We start from the raw sequence: 15,966 nt of genomic DNA, 5'->3' as shown, positions 1-15,966 counted from the left end.
GGAAAGGTAACTGAAAGACTATATTAAAGACAGCACTAAAATCATGCGTTAGAATGACATTAAGAACTATATTACACAAATTAATCTGCCGTTTTCACCTTTAAAGTCTACTAATATTCTAGAATTGGATCTTCTTCAGTTAGAAGAGTTACAGTTTTCATTAGTAACCAAGTAATTACCAACTACCTATTTACCCATAATTGGGATAAAAATCACATACACTGGATTGACTAAACAGGAACATTAAGCTTATCCATGACACCTCAGTGTGTCTTACAGACAGGCATGGAAACTAAGTGACCACACAGACTTCTACCTGAGAACAAGATGAATCGCATCCTAGAAATTACTGCTTTTCCTCTATTGCTAACAAAGCAAGCCCAGAAGACAGGTTTAGACATACAATTCATTTTCCTTAACTTCAGACATATATCCATAGCAGTATTACCACTCAGGGAAAGTGGGATACTAAGATAGACCTTACTCGGACACATTTCGTAAAAGATTGTCCCTTATTTCAAAGATTTTATAATCTCAAGTCATCACACAACAGGAATAGGAAAGAAGCAAAGAAGCAAGAGATGGAGTCCTTATATATTAGATTTTTATCGTTAGATTAGACTTTAAATTTAAGTAGGGTTTTTTATATAAATTATCTAAATGCACAATATTTTCAGGAAAGCTGCTCATATAAGTCAATAATAGAATGTACACACATAAAACTGCATTTTGAGTATTTTGCCTTATTTAGGGAGAAAGTATGGAAGGCACTGAGGTTTTTCCAGGGGGAAGAAGGGGCACATTCCCTCCCTTTTCCCCAAACACCCTTGTTTCAGGGCTGTATATGTCTTAATTTGCAGAATAGAAAATGTGCAAGTCTGTGCAGATCTCAAAATGGCACATGGCTATGACACAACATGCAAATTGTTCTGGGAATACAGGATGGAGGGGGCACTCTGGCAGAATACTTAGTTCCTTTACAGGCATTGTAGCTACAGCCCACGTCAACAAGCAAGCAATTTGGCACATTCCCTGTCTGGGAAGAACCCCCTCAGATTGCACTGTCTGAATTTATGTTCCTTGTCTCCACATTAAAACACCTGAAGATACCACAAAAGGATCAGAAATGCCACAAAATCATGACTTAAAAAAACAGTCATTTTCTAAGCAAGTAGATCAAGTCAGAAAGACTTTTAAGAAAAGAGTAATTTTATCAGAAAGAGTAATTTTGAATGTGCATGACAGACTGGATGCTATAGGACTGCAGTCTCAAAGGTGCTGAGCACCTACACTTTCTGCAGGTGCAGAGGTCCTCTTTTAGGAAGAGGCTGAGAATAATAATCAGATCTAACAATATTCTTGGTAGCAGCAAGAGGTTGTATTGTCATGTACATTTTATATTACAACAGCAACAGAATGTTTGGGCAGCTGAGCTCGAACTTTTCTGCTATACAGCCTTTTTTACTATATAGCTTTAAGTTAAAATTTTTCTGCTATGTTACCTATACTATGCTATTCAGTGTTTCTACAAAAAAGGATCCAGAGAGCTAAGTATAATTACCAGTCTTAGTTCAGCATCTCAACAACCAAGATGTAAAATGGATGTATTTAAAGTTTAACAAAAAATTATAAACTAAGGATTTAATTACAGGATAAAGGCAACTGGCACAGCAACACAATTTATGTTGATTTCTACCTGTGTTCTACCATTATATCTTCTAAGGTAACAGGCATTTAGTAGGTCATTCAGGAAATACTTTAGCAGAGATCACAGAAACGTATTGGTAGTTCGCCTTTTCTTCTTTGACAGTTCTTATCACTGTGCTATACAGTTGCATTCTTTCCGCTTTTCTTCTTACTGCTAAATCAGATTTGGATCTTTGTGTCAATAACGACAAATAGACCTAAAGAAAAGTTATTTTTCTCTCAGAAACACACTTTTTAATTTCCCACGCTCTTTCTTATTGCTTGCCTTTTATCAAGGGTTTTTTCTTGAAGAAAGAAAAAGAAATTGCATCACAAACAAGAAGTGCCCAGGACATCCATCCCTTCTATTTGTTTCCTCTGTTCCCCTAGTTTTATTATTGTGTGGTTATTTTTGCACTGTCACTTTGAAAATTTTGCATTGTTCCTGCATAAGCTAGTTTATGCACATATTTCAATAAAATCTTCTTTAGTACAAGCACATCCCCTCTGCTTTTTTTTTTCTTGTTTGTTTAAACAAAATATGTCTACAGGATGTGATACTGACTTTTTGTCTTATCAAAGCAGCATTACCAAGAACACAGAAAAACAGTACTGACACCGACCCAGGGCCTTGTATTTGTATCCTGCACTTTATAAAGAAATCAATCTGAACCATCTATTCAGATAGAAAGTTTCCTTTTAAAGCCCTGCAGTTTTTTGTTGGCTATACTCAGATAAGAGTTTAAGAGTTCATCTGTGACAATGAAAAGGACTGTTAGGAAACCACGCCAGATATCTATAACCTGCGAGAACAAGGAGGAGGTTTTGCTTAACGTATTGTACGTTGTCACTCATTTGCACTCTCAGTTATAATTCAATCCCAAATAATATCAATGGACAGACCATTGTCTTGATTCAGAATAGCTGCCCATAGGGCAAAAAAATCTTCCCATCTCTCTATATGTATGGATAAATAGGATGAAAAAAGTAAAATGGGAGTTTAACTTCTACCAGACATTGATTTCTATTTTCATGTAAAAAAGCTGATTGAGTTTTCTGGTTTTATTTTTAGCTCAGTTTCGGATTATGTCCTACTTGTCACTTCTTACACACACAGATTAAAGTAAAAAAAAAAAAAAGAAAATCACTGCATTTCCTTAAAAAAGTTTTCGCCTTTCCTCCATAACAGAAATGAGCACAAAATTTAGTGTATTTCTTATCTGTATGAGGACACAGATTTTACGACTAATGTTAGGATAGGTTTAACATCACTGCAATTAAACATGATTATACAGTTCCTTCAGGTAGGAAAGCTGGATATCGGTACTTAAGTTACTAGGTAAAGGAAGTTTAGCAGTAAGGAAGAACTGCAGCATCTCCCCAGCCAAATCAGCTACTTAAAAAATAAATTGACTGTTCTAGAGTGATTCACCACAATCCATTACTCTTCCAGCAGAGATCAGATGCAGCCTGATTGTGGGCTAATCCTGGGATTTATTTTTTTTTAATATTCTTTTATTGATAGAGTTTGGAGAATGATGAGTGTTTTTGCGTAGCTAACTAACTATGAAAAACTGCCTTGTTTGTCTATTTAGATACTAATTTTAAAATGAATGCTCTTATGCATGAGTTATTGTCATTTATGTCTTACAGAATTGGATCAGCATCTGTTACAGGTATGTAGGGAGTCTGCTGGCAAGCAGAGATGAGGATTACTGAACATATCAATTTTTATATTAAGCAAAGCCTCAGTGCCTGGTTTGGTTATTCATTAAAAAAAGAACATTCATAATCTAGAACACTCTAACCTGTTTTTTACTGCTTATCACTCAAGCCTTTGATCAATTACTTACTTAGTTTTTATAGAAGATCTACTGGACCTGGCGTCTCTGAGCCTAAAAATATAATCTAAATCATTAAGAAAAATATGGACCAAGAGATTTCCTCTTGATTACATGTACCAGCCATTTCACCTTGAATGGCAAAGCCAGTGCTTTCACTCACTCAACCGCGGCAGAGAAACTTCCATCTGAGAACATTTACTAAGAAGCAGAGTGAATTATCACAGGCAGAGCACCAATCTAACACGGTCATTCTGCTAGCAGCTGCCAAGGTATTCCCTTCAGAGTCAGCTTTAGTATTACTGTGGAGCACTGCACTGTGCAGTGATGTTGTGAGACTATTTACAAAAGCTTCATTTAGAACTGCTAATAAACCTGAGTGTTTCAGGTATTAAAATTGACTGGATTCCACCAAACACAGAGTGCAGAGAGGATTTTGCACTATTTCCATTATGCTACTGTCTTAGACATAATCTTCAGCAAATGTCTCTGCAGGAGAATAAATTTCAGTAGCGCTTCTTCAATTTGAGTTCAGCTTGTTATAACTAGGTTTTTAGAAAACTCATTGTGTTTTACTTGGGTACACACACCAGTAATTGTGAGCAATTTTGTAATGGGCAAGTTAACATTTCATTGTAGGACTAGCTGATAAACATAGTTACAGATCATTCAGAAGTCTTACCTGTGCAGGCTATGATAAATTCTGCTTTGTTTGCATTTCATAGTTTATCAGAAAGGACCCAGATTAAGCATACTTACCTCATATAACTTTAAAATCAAAAATAGTTTTTTTACACATCACAGCATTTGAGATATATTCTGGGTCATGTGCTAAATTCCCTCGCAGCTCTTGAATTCTGAGCTCACAACCAAAAGACAGTTTTGGTTGTTTTGGTACATAATCACATGTAACCATTTTGGTTTTGCCAGCAGCTTCTTCTGCAGAAAATTACAATTATTGCACTGTGTTGTATAGCACAAAGTTGTAATATTCCATCAAACACTTACATGAGAGGGCCTAAACATACAACATGTGTGTTTCTACAAAAAACTGACTTTCAGCCTCTAAAAGGTGAAGGTAATACAGAAGCTTATAACAGTATGTTTCAATGCAGAGGGAATTATTTTAAAGGAGTATTTATAACCTGAAATTGTACACAGCTTTAGGCTGGATTCATTAACGTTTATGGTATTTTTTTCTCCACAGACTATTTCAAAACATTTGCTTCTTGTATTTGCCAAAACAGCACAAATGGGGAAAAAAAGCATTTTATGAGAAGCTGATCAGTCACAAAATGCTTCATAGCTTGGACTGATGTACAGGTAAATTTGTATAACAGGAAAAAAACACTTACTGAAAAACCCTCTTATATAAGCAGCAAGTCCTATGCACAGAAAATGCTTTTGCAAACCTGCTATGCCTTCAAGCAGTACGAGTTAGAAAGCAGGTGCAGAGAGGCTTCTCTGAACCCCGTCCACTTCAGAGCTTGTGCAGCCAAGGCTGTCTTCACAGAGAAATCGGTACCATTAGCAAAATAACCAACAGCCCTTGAAAAAGCAGTTTAGAGGATTCAGAACAACTAGAAGTGGTTAGTAGCATTTTCATTTGATTATTGCGTACTTTCTTTCCAAACTAAACTTGAGTATTGTATGGAGTGTTTTAATTCTACTGAGGAAATGCCTGCAGCACCTTCAGCATTGAAAACGTACTGTTCTGTAAGCACTCTTATAATGACTGCTTTGAGTGGTTGGGATTATATGCACTAAAGGTTTGGCTATACTTTCCTTTTAACAAAAGTTTAAACTTTTGGTGGAAAACATCCCTATTTGTTAAAATAAATGCCTGAAACATCCCACAATATATGCAAGTGACCATTAAAAAGAATTCTACATGATACAACAAAAGTACAGTGGACTCCTGTTCCCACTATAATGGCCAAATAACAGAAATTTCTTGGGAAAATTAAGTGGATATTGGAGCATTTTTCCAAAAGTGGCACCAATAGACAGCAAGTGTGTTCAAGCTGCTGAAGTCATCCCCACAAGAACGTGAAAGTCCAGTGGCCTTAGTGGACCCACTGCCTCCTACCATACTTGGAATGATCCCAAGCAGTAGAAGGGTAGTACCAGCACCTGGCCGATACACAGTAATTATCTGGCCAAACAGCAAGAAACTACACCTCAGTATTCCTATCTTTCCCCTTTAAAAACAGGCCAAAAAACTGGAATTACAGTGCAAAGAAAGCTCAGAGAGGCAGATACTCCCAACCTTCCTTAGTTCTCTATAGGATAAACCGATAATACTTAGGGAAGGGAGGAGGTTTGTTCACAAGTCCATTAAGTAGGAATAATTACAGCAACAAAACCAGTGCTTAGCAATTTAACATTTTGAGGAGGTAAGTAGCGACAGACAAGCTCCAGAAGTAAGGAAAAATCTCAACAATGGAAGAAAGAGATACCTAGTAGCACCGTGTATTATCTCTTTGGGAACTACCCCTCAAAGAAAGACAGAAGTAACACGAATCCTGCCAACAGGTTGAGAAAAATACACTGAAACTACATATTACAGAAAAGGAGGCTGCAACCATTGCAGTGGGCCCACATATATATGCTTAGTTATAATAATGTAACATAGATGAGCTTTTAATCATGTGTTCTCACATACATGCATACCACCTCATAAATGAAAAAGTTGACTATAAGAAATAAAAGTTCTAATAAAAGATTTTTCAACTCTTACATTTTCGAACTCTCTGATGAAGAATTATTTTAAACCTCATGTTGTGCAAAAGAGGAAATTAATTTACTGGCATGAACTGCTCAGGCATTCAAGCAGTTACAACGTAAAGTAGATAATATTAACATTGAATCAGTATGAAAAAACCTGAGTAAATCAGGTTCTTATAAACAATAATAAGAAATACTTGTATAGCATGTATATTACTTCAAAGAAATTAAAATGGAAAAAAATGGAAGAAGTGGTTTAAAAGCTCAATAGAACGTACTCTGCCTCTGTGGTTGCACACTGACGTACAAGTTCTGTATCACTTTTATTGCAGTAATCACACAAGAGAATGCTGCACAAGACTTGCAGGGATAGTCACTCAACTGTGGCAGCTTACTGAAAAAAAAAAGGGGGGGTGGGAGAGTATTTAGCTGTCAAAGCAGCCTGTAGCAATCTGAAGGCTCATCCTAAACTACTCTGAATAGCCTGCAGATTTTTCCGTGACAAGGGAACAGACTATCTCTCAAAGCACGTTTGCCCACACCCCAAAGAGCTGCTCTCAAATTAGTCTTATATCCATGGAGAGAAAAATCTGAGATAGTCCTCACTAGTTCCCACACATCAAGGACAAAGAAGTCTTCACAGATCTCTCTTCCTTTTTTTCGCCTGCTGCAATACCAATTCAGGAGAAGAAAAAAAAATTTAAACCAGTTGAACGGCTAACAAGCTGAAACTGTAGATGCTCAGCCACTTAATACAAAGTTAGTTTTACATAGCACATCTGTGACCTGTTCCTATGATACTTCATTACAGCTGCTTCTGCCTGTGACAAGAACACACTGTCCCCATCTTCAAATAAGTAGTACTTCTCAAGTTAACAAGTGTAGTCTACCATAGTCTGAAGATCTGAACTTATGCAGGCAGACTAATAAGAGAAAAATATCTATATTGTTAACTTGTTCCACTTTGAGTTTTTTAATGCTGTTCTATCAACCTGATGTGGACAGAATGAGAAGAGTGATTTTGAGGGGAGTCACTGAAAAAATACAGCTTAATTTTATTTCAAGGTTTAAATTCTCTTAATATGCAAGAACAGTGATGAATAACAGCTATCTAATGCCTATCTTCAAAGGGCAATAGCAACATAACCCTGCAGTACACCTTTTTTTTTTTTGCCCCAAGGATCTCAAAGCCAAATACATACATTCAGCCCTAAGACCCCTTTGATCATTAAAAGAATACTAATAACCTTATTAGATATAATTGGAAAACATGGCAGATAAGTAAAATTGTTTTCTAGATAACTATGAATTAGTATGAAGGACAAGTTATCAAAACACACCACTAGCACGTGCTTGATTTCCAAGAGAAGATTTTGAGGTAAAAATAGGCAGAGATAAGTCAAGCCTTAACAATCAAACTTCAAAATCCATTTTCTGGAACCTTACCTTATAATCTCTCCATATGCTTTAAAGGAGACCTTATTCTATTCCCACTGAAATTAGGACAAAAATCCCATCATTTCGAGTGGAAACTCCATTGAACTTTACTGTCTTTTTAGTGCTCCTCTGAATATGTAGCCTTTTATATTCAATATATACTGAATATATTTAATATAGGGAATATACTACAACTACAGAGCCAATACAGCCTTTCCCTTATCCATCCCCTTCCTCTTTCCTACCATACCATTTCTCCTCAAAAGCTTTCCATTAATTTTTTTGCCTTTTCTAAATTACAACATATGTTTAGTGTTAAGAAAAAGCTATTTTGCCGTTAACTGCCATAAGCATGAGGAATATAACAAAATACTATTGAAAGTTACCAATAAGTCAAGCTCTCAAAAGTTAGAAGAAATGTCAAAATTATCTCCTCATTCATCAAACAAAAGACTCCATTAATCTGATACCAAATACAATTTTAAGGGAATTATAAAGAAAGGGAACTTATATATATATACATAAAAAATATAAAACATATCCAGCGTATGTTTTGTTTAACAGTTTTGCTCGTCAGTGAGAGAACCTGACAGTTTTGACATTAGCTATTCCCATGGCTGAGACACACTTCTAAATTATAAAGTAGCACAGGAAGCATTTGGATATGGATACTTGCAATAGTCTCAGCTCTCTTAGTACTTGACAACCGACTTCTTTAGGATAACAGGAAAACAGTACATATGGGAAGTTAAGAGAAAAAGGTAGGAGTAAAATGCCTGGTTAAATTACTACGATGTCTTTCTTGAAGTTCCTAGAAAAGGCATGTATCCATTGCAAACATAGTGATGGCTAAGACTGTAACTTTAAATTCCTTTATCCTTAAATAGTGGAGGAAATATAGGGAGAGGAAAGTATATATACTTGCCCAGTGCTTATACTCTCCGCTTGGCATCTGTTTTTGGCCAATATCTGAGATGGAGCACCGAGCTTTAATGTGACCTTGTGCTGACAGTCTATGTTCATACAGATGTCTTTTTTTCCTTTTATCCTAAAACAACATGGAGTATATTAGAGACACATTTATCAGTGGTTATCCATCCTTGGGGTAAGGTGAGCATTTATCTCATACCCTCAGTGAAACCATCAGGACATTAAAAAAATTAAGATCTGAGCCTGATCCTGTCCTACTAGTTTCACAATACTGATTCTTATATTAGTGATTTCATTTTCACTGATTTAATTGAACTTATTTTCTTTTTACATAGTTACTAGATCAGATTCAAGCCCTTACTGCTAAAACAGAACTCTAATCAGTTTTAACATATGAGCCACAGGGTCCCATACAGGGATGTGTACCCTTCTACTCAACTATGAAGAGCACTTTGCATCCTTTTTTCCTCAAAAGTCTCTTGTAAAATCTTTAGAAAAAAAAAAAAGCGCCTTATTTTTAATGGTATAAAAAAGAACTTTGTTAATTCAGTGAATGCCTACTCAAGCTCTGAAGAATTTGTAGTATTCAACCATAGATCTTTGTAGGGAACAACAAGTCCAATCATTCTGGTTGCATTATACAAAGTTCCGGGAATTCTTTGGCTTGAAAGAACTTAAATACATTTTGTCTGGTATATGGAAATAATATTTGATTTAAAGATATATCCCACAGAAGTCAGTCTTGACAAAACCTAGTTTAACCATAAACAAGTATTTTCACATTATTTAACCTCTTTTGTGACTTCTTCAAGACCAATTCAACTGGTTTCTTGCCCCTGAATTACAATTCATGCATAAATTTTCTTTGTATCAGTACGTAGATACATAGCACTGGCAGAAGAAAGAGCCCCAACAAAAACTTTACGAGATTTTTCATTTTTAGAAATCAGTACACTTTTGATTAAATAAATGATCATGGAGCAAGGAATCAAAACGTACTTGTGTGGGAAACTGGCCAGATCATTCTTGGACTCCCCTAAACCTCAAGCAACACATGCTGACAAAGAAAGAAATTGTATTGGTTTCCGCATTCCTTATATTAACTTCTTACTTTACCAAACCCCTCATTCTAAGGTTTTTAAAAATAATATGAGTAGTTAAGTAGTTTATTCTTACCATTTGCATGTCTAAAAAAGAATATCTAAGGATATAGGTGCTTCTAAATTAAGCTAGTATTTGTTTTAACTGCAATTCAGCATAATGAAAGTAATGTCCTCCCAGAGCTCTTTTTCCAATTGAGTTCAAGAGTGTTACTCTCCAATACTGCAGCCTGACCCAACACCTATAAAACAATATACCATCTCCGAAGTCAGTGAGTGATAGCTGCAACCACACAAGGGTTTGAGGTATAACTTCCCTTTATATCCTAGACAAAACCCAAAACGATGTGTTTGTAGTGGCAATGAATACTGAGGTTTGATTTTTGATAAAAATATGTGGGGAACTTGAAGAAACACAAAACGAGAAAACTAGCTAGCAAAGTTCAACACGAGCTGTTATTCTTCTCAGCAACTGAAGCCAAAGCAACACTAAATGCAGTAAATTGGTTTCAAATCATGAGAAAGAGCTGGAAACTTACTATGGTAACTTTCTCACACTGCTACATGAAGCTTTCTTAATTAGGTATCCATGGAAAAATGATCCATCTACTTCAGAACTGATCATTCATATTAGTTTGGCCACATTAACAATCTATAAGAAAGAGACCATGAAATGGATCAGAATCAGCCTCACAATCTAACTCCTCCAGAATGTAAATAACCCTAAGTCTACAAGCAGTAAAAACATACAGCTGGCTTGTTAAAACAAAAAATACTAATGCACGACTTCCCCCAGAATTTTTAGGTAAGCTTAAAAATTAAAACCAGCTATCCTCTCTTTCTGAAATAAAATAAAGTAATTTTAACACTTTCAGAATGTCAGATAAGATGCAACAGGTTTTACCCGTTATTGTGATCAGCTCTAAATACAGGAGACAATAGAATTGTTCACTAAAGTTCTGCCCATTTCTGCTTGTCCTTTTGATTCCAGGAAAATTATACAGTGAAATTATTCTGTAAACAAGTCTCTGCATAATAAATAGATATGGAAGGGTGTGTGCACATGGAAAAAGAACAAGAGTTCAGTTCTCAGACTGAAATTACGTTGGCTGCTAGTTGTGTAAGCTGTGCATCTTCAATGAGGTTGCAGTAATGCTGGAAACATTTCTGCATGAATTCAGTCCTTCTTCTCCCCAGACTGTCTGCATTATTTATTTATTTACTTACTTACTTTAAGAAAGGCTTCTCAAAAGAGATTTCACATTCAATAAAATTCTAGGCGTCTTCCAGCCTTCCCCAAGTTAAAATATTCCATCACTAGAACTATTGTACGTAAGTCTTAAATACCTTTTGTTCCAAGTCAGATCATAGTCCTTTAGATATAAGACCCTTTTACCCATTAGATGGGTTTTCTGATTAAAAGTGCTCTAATTTGTTTTGCTTATTCCTTTTAAATGCTAATGCTAAAGCCTTAAGTGAATTCAGAGAAAGAAGAATGAAAACATTTTACGGGAATCTTCTACATTTGTGGCCTGACAGTGAAAGACAAGGATGCATAGTGTCTTGCTGCCAGAGGACATAACACAGCCTTGCTGAAAACAGACTTGAGTGACTGGATTCCCTAAACTTAAGAGCACTAAGCAAAAAAAAAAAAAGATGATTTTGACCTATTTCACAAAACAGTCTATTTGGACTCACAGAGGTAAATTTATAGAAGAGGCGGCTGAGTCAGCTAAGGATTTCCCATAGCAGAAACTGAGAAAATTCAGACTTCTGTTGATGTTTCAAAACAGTAAGTAACAGGCACAAGTGTCTTATTCTTCTGTGTTAGTCTAATCTTTTAATAACATCACCACCTTTTCCTTTGGTCATTATTTTAATGTTTCCTGTAATTGCTTAATGCAGTTCTTGATTTTCATAAGTTAAGTTTGTTCAAGTTGCCCAAGGCTACAGCAATAAAAATAAGCATCACAAAGCAGAGAAACCAGCCTTTAGTTTGTATAGTAATTGTGAAGAGTTATCAAACCAACTGGGAATATAAAGGAAACAATATATACAAAAATATATAGAAAAGTCAGTAAGACCTTTCCAATGTCAGTGCAGGATTGTATCTTACAAATGGTTATCGACAACTTTGCGCATCCCAGTTTTAGAATAAAACTCTTGGACTTTTCTTCCTTTCTGTTGGAAATTAAAAATACATTTAGATAAGTTAGGCAAAGAATTAATGTAATTTCTGCTAGTTGCACCTCCACAGTTAAATGGCAAATCTGTTTGCTAGATATTCAGAGCCATAATTACAAACTTTGTTTACTTTTCTGTTTTACTCTCCGGTTACAATTCTAATCAGCATTAGGCGTGTGTATCTCTACCGTTGGCTATTTTGCAGCAGATACATTGAGCTCTAGAGGTAAAATTACAAAATTATCTTTTCAATAGCAATGGCCCCTGATCTATTACAAAAAACAAACTTCCATCTCTAAGCAACTGATCTCTTAGCAACAAGAAGCACCTGCATAAAAGATGCCACAGAGAGTGATCACCAGAAAACCTGTTCAGATCTTTAAAAGGAGCACATCCGTAACACAGATAACACTCTTCACCAGTAAAAATCAAGAAGTAACAAGAGGACACAGGTAAAAATTTTTAATTCATATTCTAGCATTTTTCTTCAAACAATGTGAGTAGGATATGACAAAAAATATTTTTATTTTGGTTTTGAGTGGGAACTATGATTTCTGGAGCTGCTTTGATCCGAGTTACTGTAATTAACTTTGTGTAAATTATATGTTGTCACTATCTAAATAGAGAGGATTATTTTAGCAGAAAATCTGCAGGTCTTAAACCAAACTCTTGGTATTAAAATAACAATAAGATGTTATATGTTTTGTAAGTATTCTACAGAGTTTCTTTTTAAAAAAATGGCGCAATGTTCTTGCAGAATAGTCATCCTTAGAAAACGTTCGCTTCATTCAACCTTTCAAACTGTTTTTATTACATCAAGAAATACTAAAACTTTTTAGGTTTTATAGATACAGGCTCCATTGATTAAAAAACCCAAACCTGCCCAGTGTTTCTGTGGTTTCTGATTTCATTCTATCTACTCTAAAGTGGATTTTGCTCCATTCACTCCATTTCATACAAAGATGTGTACCATGACAAAGTTGAGGTAGAATACATAGAATAGAATGGACACTGCTAATGGTTGATGATGTATAGCAATGTAGAATTAGTTAGAAAGTGAGTGAATTTGGACAAACCAACATTTTCAAGCATCATTGTCACAGCAAGGGAAAAATAGTGAGGTTAAAAAAAGGTCATGAGGTAGAACAAGTGCGGAACTGACCCAGGGAATTTTTTCATTCTGTCATAGCTTGACCTCTCTCAGTTGGTACTTGCTATGGAAAAGTGTTGTCTTTCTTTAAGCTACTACATCTTAGTTAATAATTATTTCTGATTAATAAAGTCATTTGCAGGGAGAATGGTTTGAGAACAGTCATGCATTCTTCCTTAGTCTTCTTTTTTCAAATACTCAGATAAATTTTCTTCAGGGTTAATTTACATACTTTGATAAAATACTTGGTATTTATAGCCAGAAAAAGAGTCAAAAATTTAATTTACTTTTCTTACAGAGTGGTCCTTCTGTGTCAACTAACTTTTTGCTTAAGTTGGTCAAAGTATTTTTTAGCAATAAAAGTACCACAGCAGAGTCACAATTATGGCAGAGAGCTGCCTTCTATCTGCTGAATTAGAAACAAAACCACCTACACTCAGTAGTAATAGCAAATCGATAGTAGCTACATACAAAAAAAAACCCTTCTCATATAGGTCTGCTTTGCCTGATAGGCAAGGAAGCCTGATAAAAAGTGTGTTAGAGAGAAATTTCAGTTGTCTATCCACAACTCATTTTCTCATTATATTTGAGTTAATTAGAGCTTATGGTGTTCAGGCAGTAGAATATATTCTTGCCAATATTGCAGAAGTTTGCATATCTCCATAGCTCTTTTTGATGGCTTACAAGCACTGACATACCTTTTCTGCTTCAGGAGAGGTATGTTTCAGATGAAACCCTTTTACCGTCTAATGTGGATAGTACTTTTCATGGACATTATGTTGGTTCCTAAGCAACAATGAGACCTTTTGTGAAAGGTACTAAAACTGGCAAGTTATTTTTCCAAATCATACATCAGACTGCAATTAAAACCTCAGAAGAGGACATAGTCCAAATTCTAATTTCAGATCATTATTCTTCTGAAAGAAAAATCACCATATAATTACAGATTTTTCAGAAAGCAGAAACCCTTATTGTACAGTCATTTGAGCAGCACATAGTGTACCTTGCCTCACACATCCATGTTGTATACATAGCTACAAGAAAATAGTATAGACACTGGCCAGAAAGAAGCAGAGACATGACTACCAAATTTTTAGTTATCAGAGCAGGTTATCACTTCAGGTCTTGCTCACTATAGGCAATCATGCTTTCACGACTAGCCAGTTATTCTGAAGGGATAAGACTCTAGTGGAAAGTGATTTTTCAGGATGTGAGTATTCCTCCTCTGAAGATCAATTTAGACATCTAAAGTAACTAGCAATTTCTAGAAGGGTACATTTGAATGAAGACTTTCAAAATACCAGAACTTTCACTGACTAGTCCCAAAGACAACATCCAAACAAGCCTGACAGTATATTATAAATACTTTATTTTGGAATCTCACAAAGCTCCATGATCAATAGCAACATAAAAAGCTCATTTAGCCATTTGAGCAATAATTTATCATCTTGTTCAGTACTTGGTTATATGTCAGTAACATCAGATCTTTGGCATTAAGGATCACTAAAAGGATCCAGTAACTTCTTTGGAATGTCTAAAGGCAGGACTTACAGGTCCACTGTGCCAGAAAAATAATTTGCATTCATCACAAGGAGAAAAGCAGCCTGTAGGATACCTATTTGACCATCACCTTGCAGAAATTAAAGCTCCAGTCTTGTTATAGTGGCTTGAAATGGCTCCTCCACGATATCTAAATGTGAGTGTAAATGACTCCCTGCTTGATACGTGACAACTTCTGATTTAACCCAAAAAGATCTCAGTAGATGATCTGGAATGACAGGCACAAAGACTGTAAGTTCACAAAATGAACGTTGCAACCACCATGTGAAAGAGGCGTTGCCTTTACTACAGTTATTCAAACAAACAGTAATACTCGAATAGAAGTCCTACATTCACAGAAGATATTTTAACATATTTGTTTTCCTTGTCAATCTGCATTGACCTGTTAAGTCCCAGACCATGCTAGTACTAGCTCGTGCTCAGAAAACTAACTGACCAAAGAGACTCCAAACAGGAGGAATGTCAGCATTTACAACAGTACTGCAACTCAAACCTTCTCTGCACCTTGCAAACTTACAGTACACTTCAAGTAGAAGGGGTGACAAGAAATCAAGTTCTGTGGCCACCAAGGCAGATAAGAAAAGCCAAGTATTGTTTAGAGTTGTCTATGAGATACTGGTGGCCACCACTAACATATCATGAATATGCAGTAGCATTTTAGAAGTAACCCTGAAGGCAGCTGACAGAACTTAAAAACTCAGAGAAACATGCTCTAGGGATAGATCCTATTCAGCTGTGAAACAAGGTAACACTGCCATAAGAAGTCTCACTGAAATTAAGAAAACCACAACTCCAAATAATAGCAGAAGCATCAAATGTAACAATCTTTCTTATCTGACAGCACAGACATATTCTTTCAACACCACAAAATCATCCATATGTTCTGCATTTCTGTCTCACTTGCCCTCTGGCACAACGTTAGGCTCCCACCTCCTCCTTTACTTGCCAAGAGCCCCTTTAGATTATCAGTATGATCATTATTAAATTCCTACTTCCAAGCTTCTGGTGAAAGCTGTCACTTCTTCCTTCCCTCTTCCTCCTCCTCTAACCTAAACAACAGATAAATTTGTAAGTGCCATTTAGCTTAGATTTCATAGTAAGCAAGTGGTACAGGATTATTCTACGAGGCTGTAATAATCATTCAATATTGCTAGAATACATTTCCATAGTAATTAGATGTGATAGACATGAGTACACAAATTCTAGCCCACTGACTTGAACTCTAGAAATGGCTGAAAAAGGTAACTACTATGCAGTGTATTCATTCCCTAATGTTCACATTTTACCATAATTATCTTTCTTTTGAGTTGCAGAGGATTGAATTAAAAGCAGAAGACAGACCAAAATAAGC

Source organism: Nyctibius grandis, chromosome 11 (genome assembly GCF_013368605.1).
Source record: "Nyctibius grandis isolate bNycGra1 chromosome 11, bNycGra1.pri, whole genome shotgun sequence".
Lineage (NCBI taxonomy): Eukaryota > Metazoa > Chordata > Aves > Nyctibiiformes > Nyctibiidae > Nyctibius > Nyctibius grandis.
Note: the sequence above shows the minus strand (reverse complement) of the source record.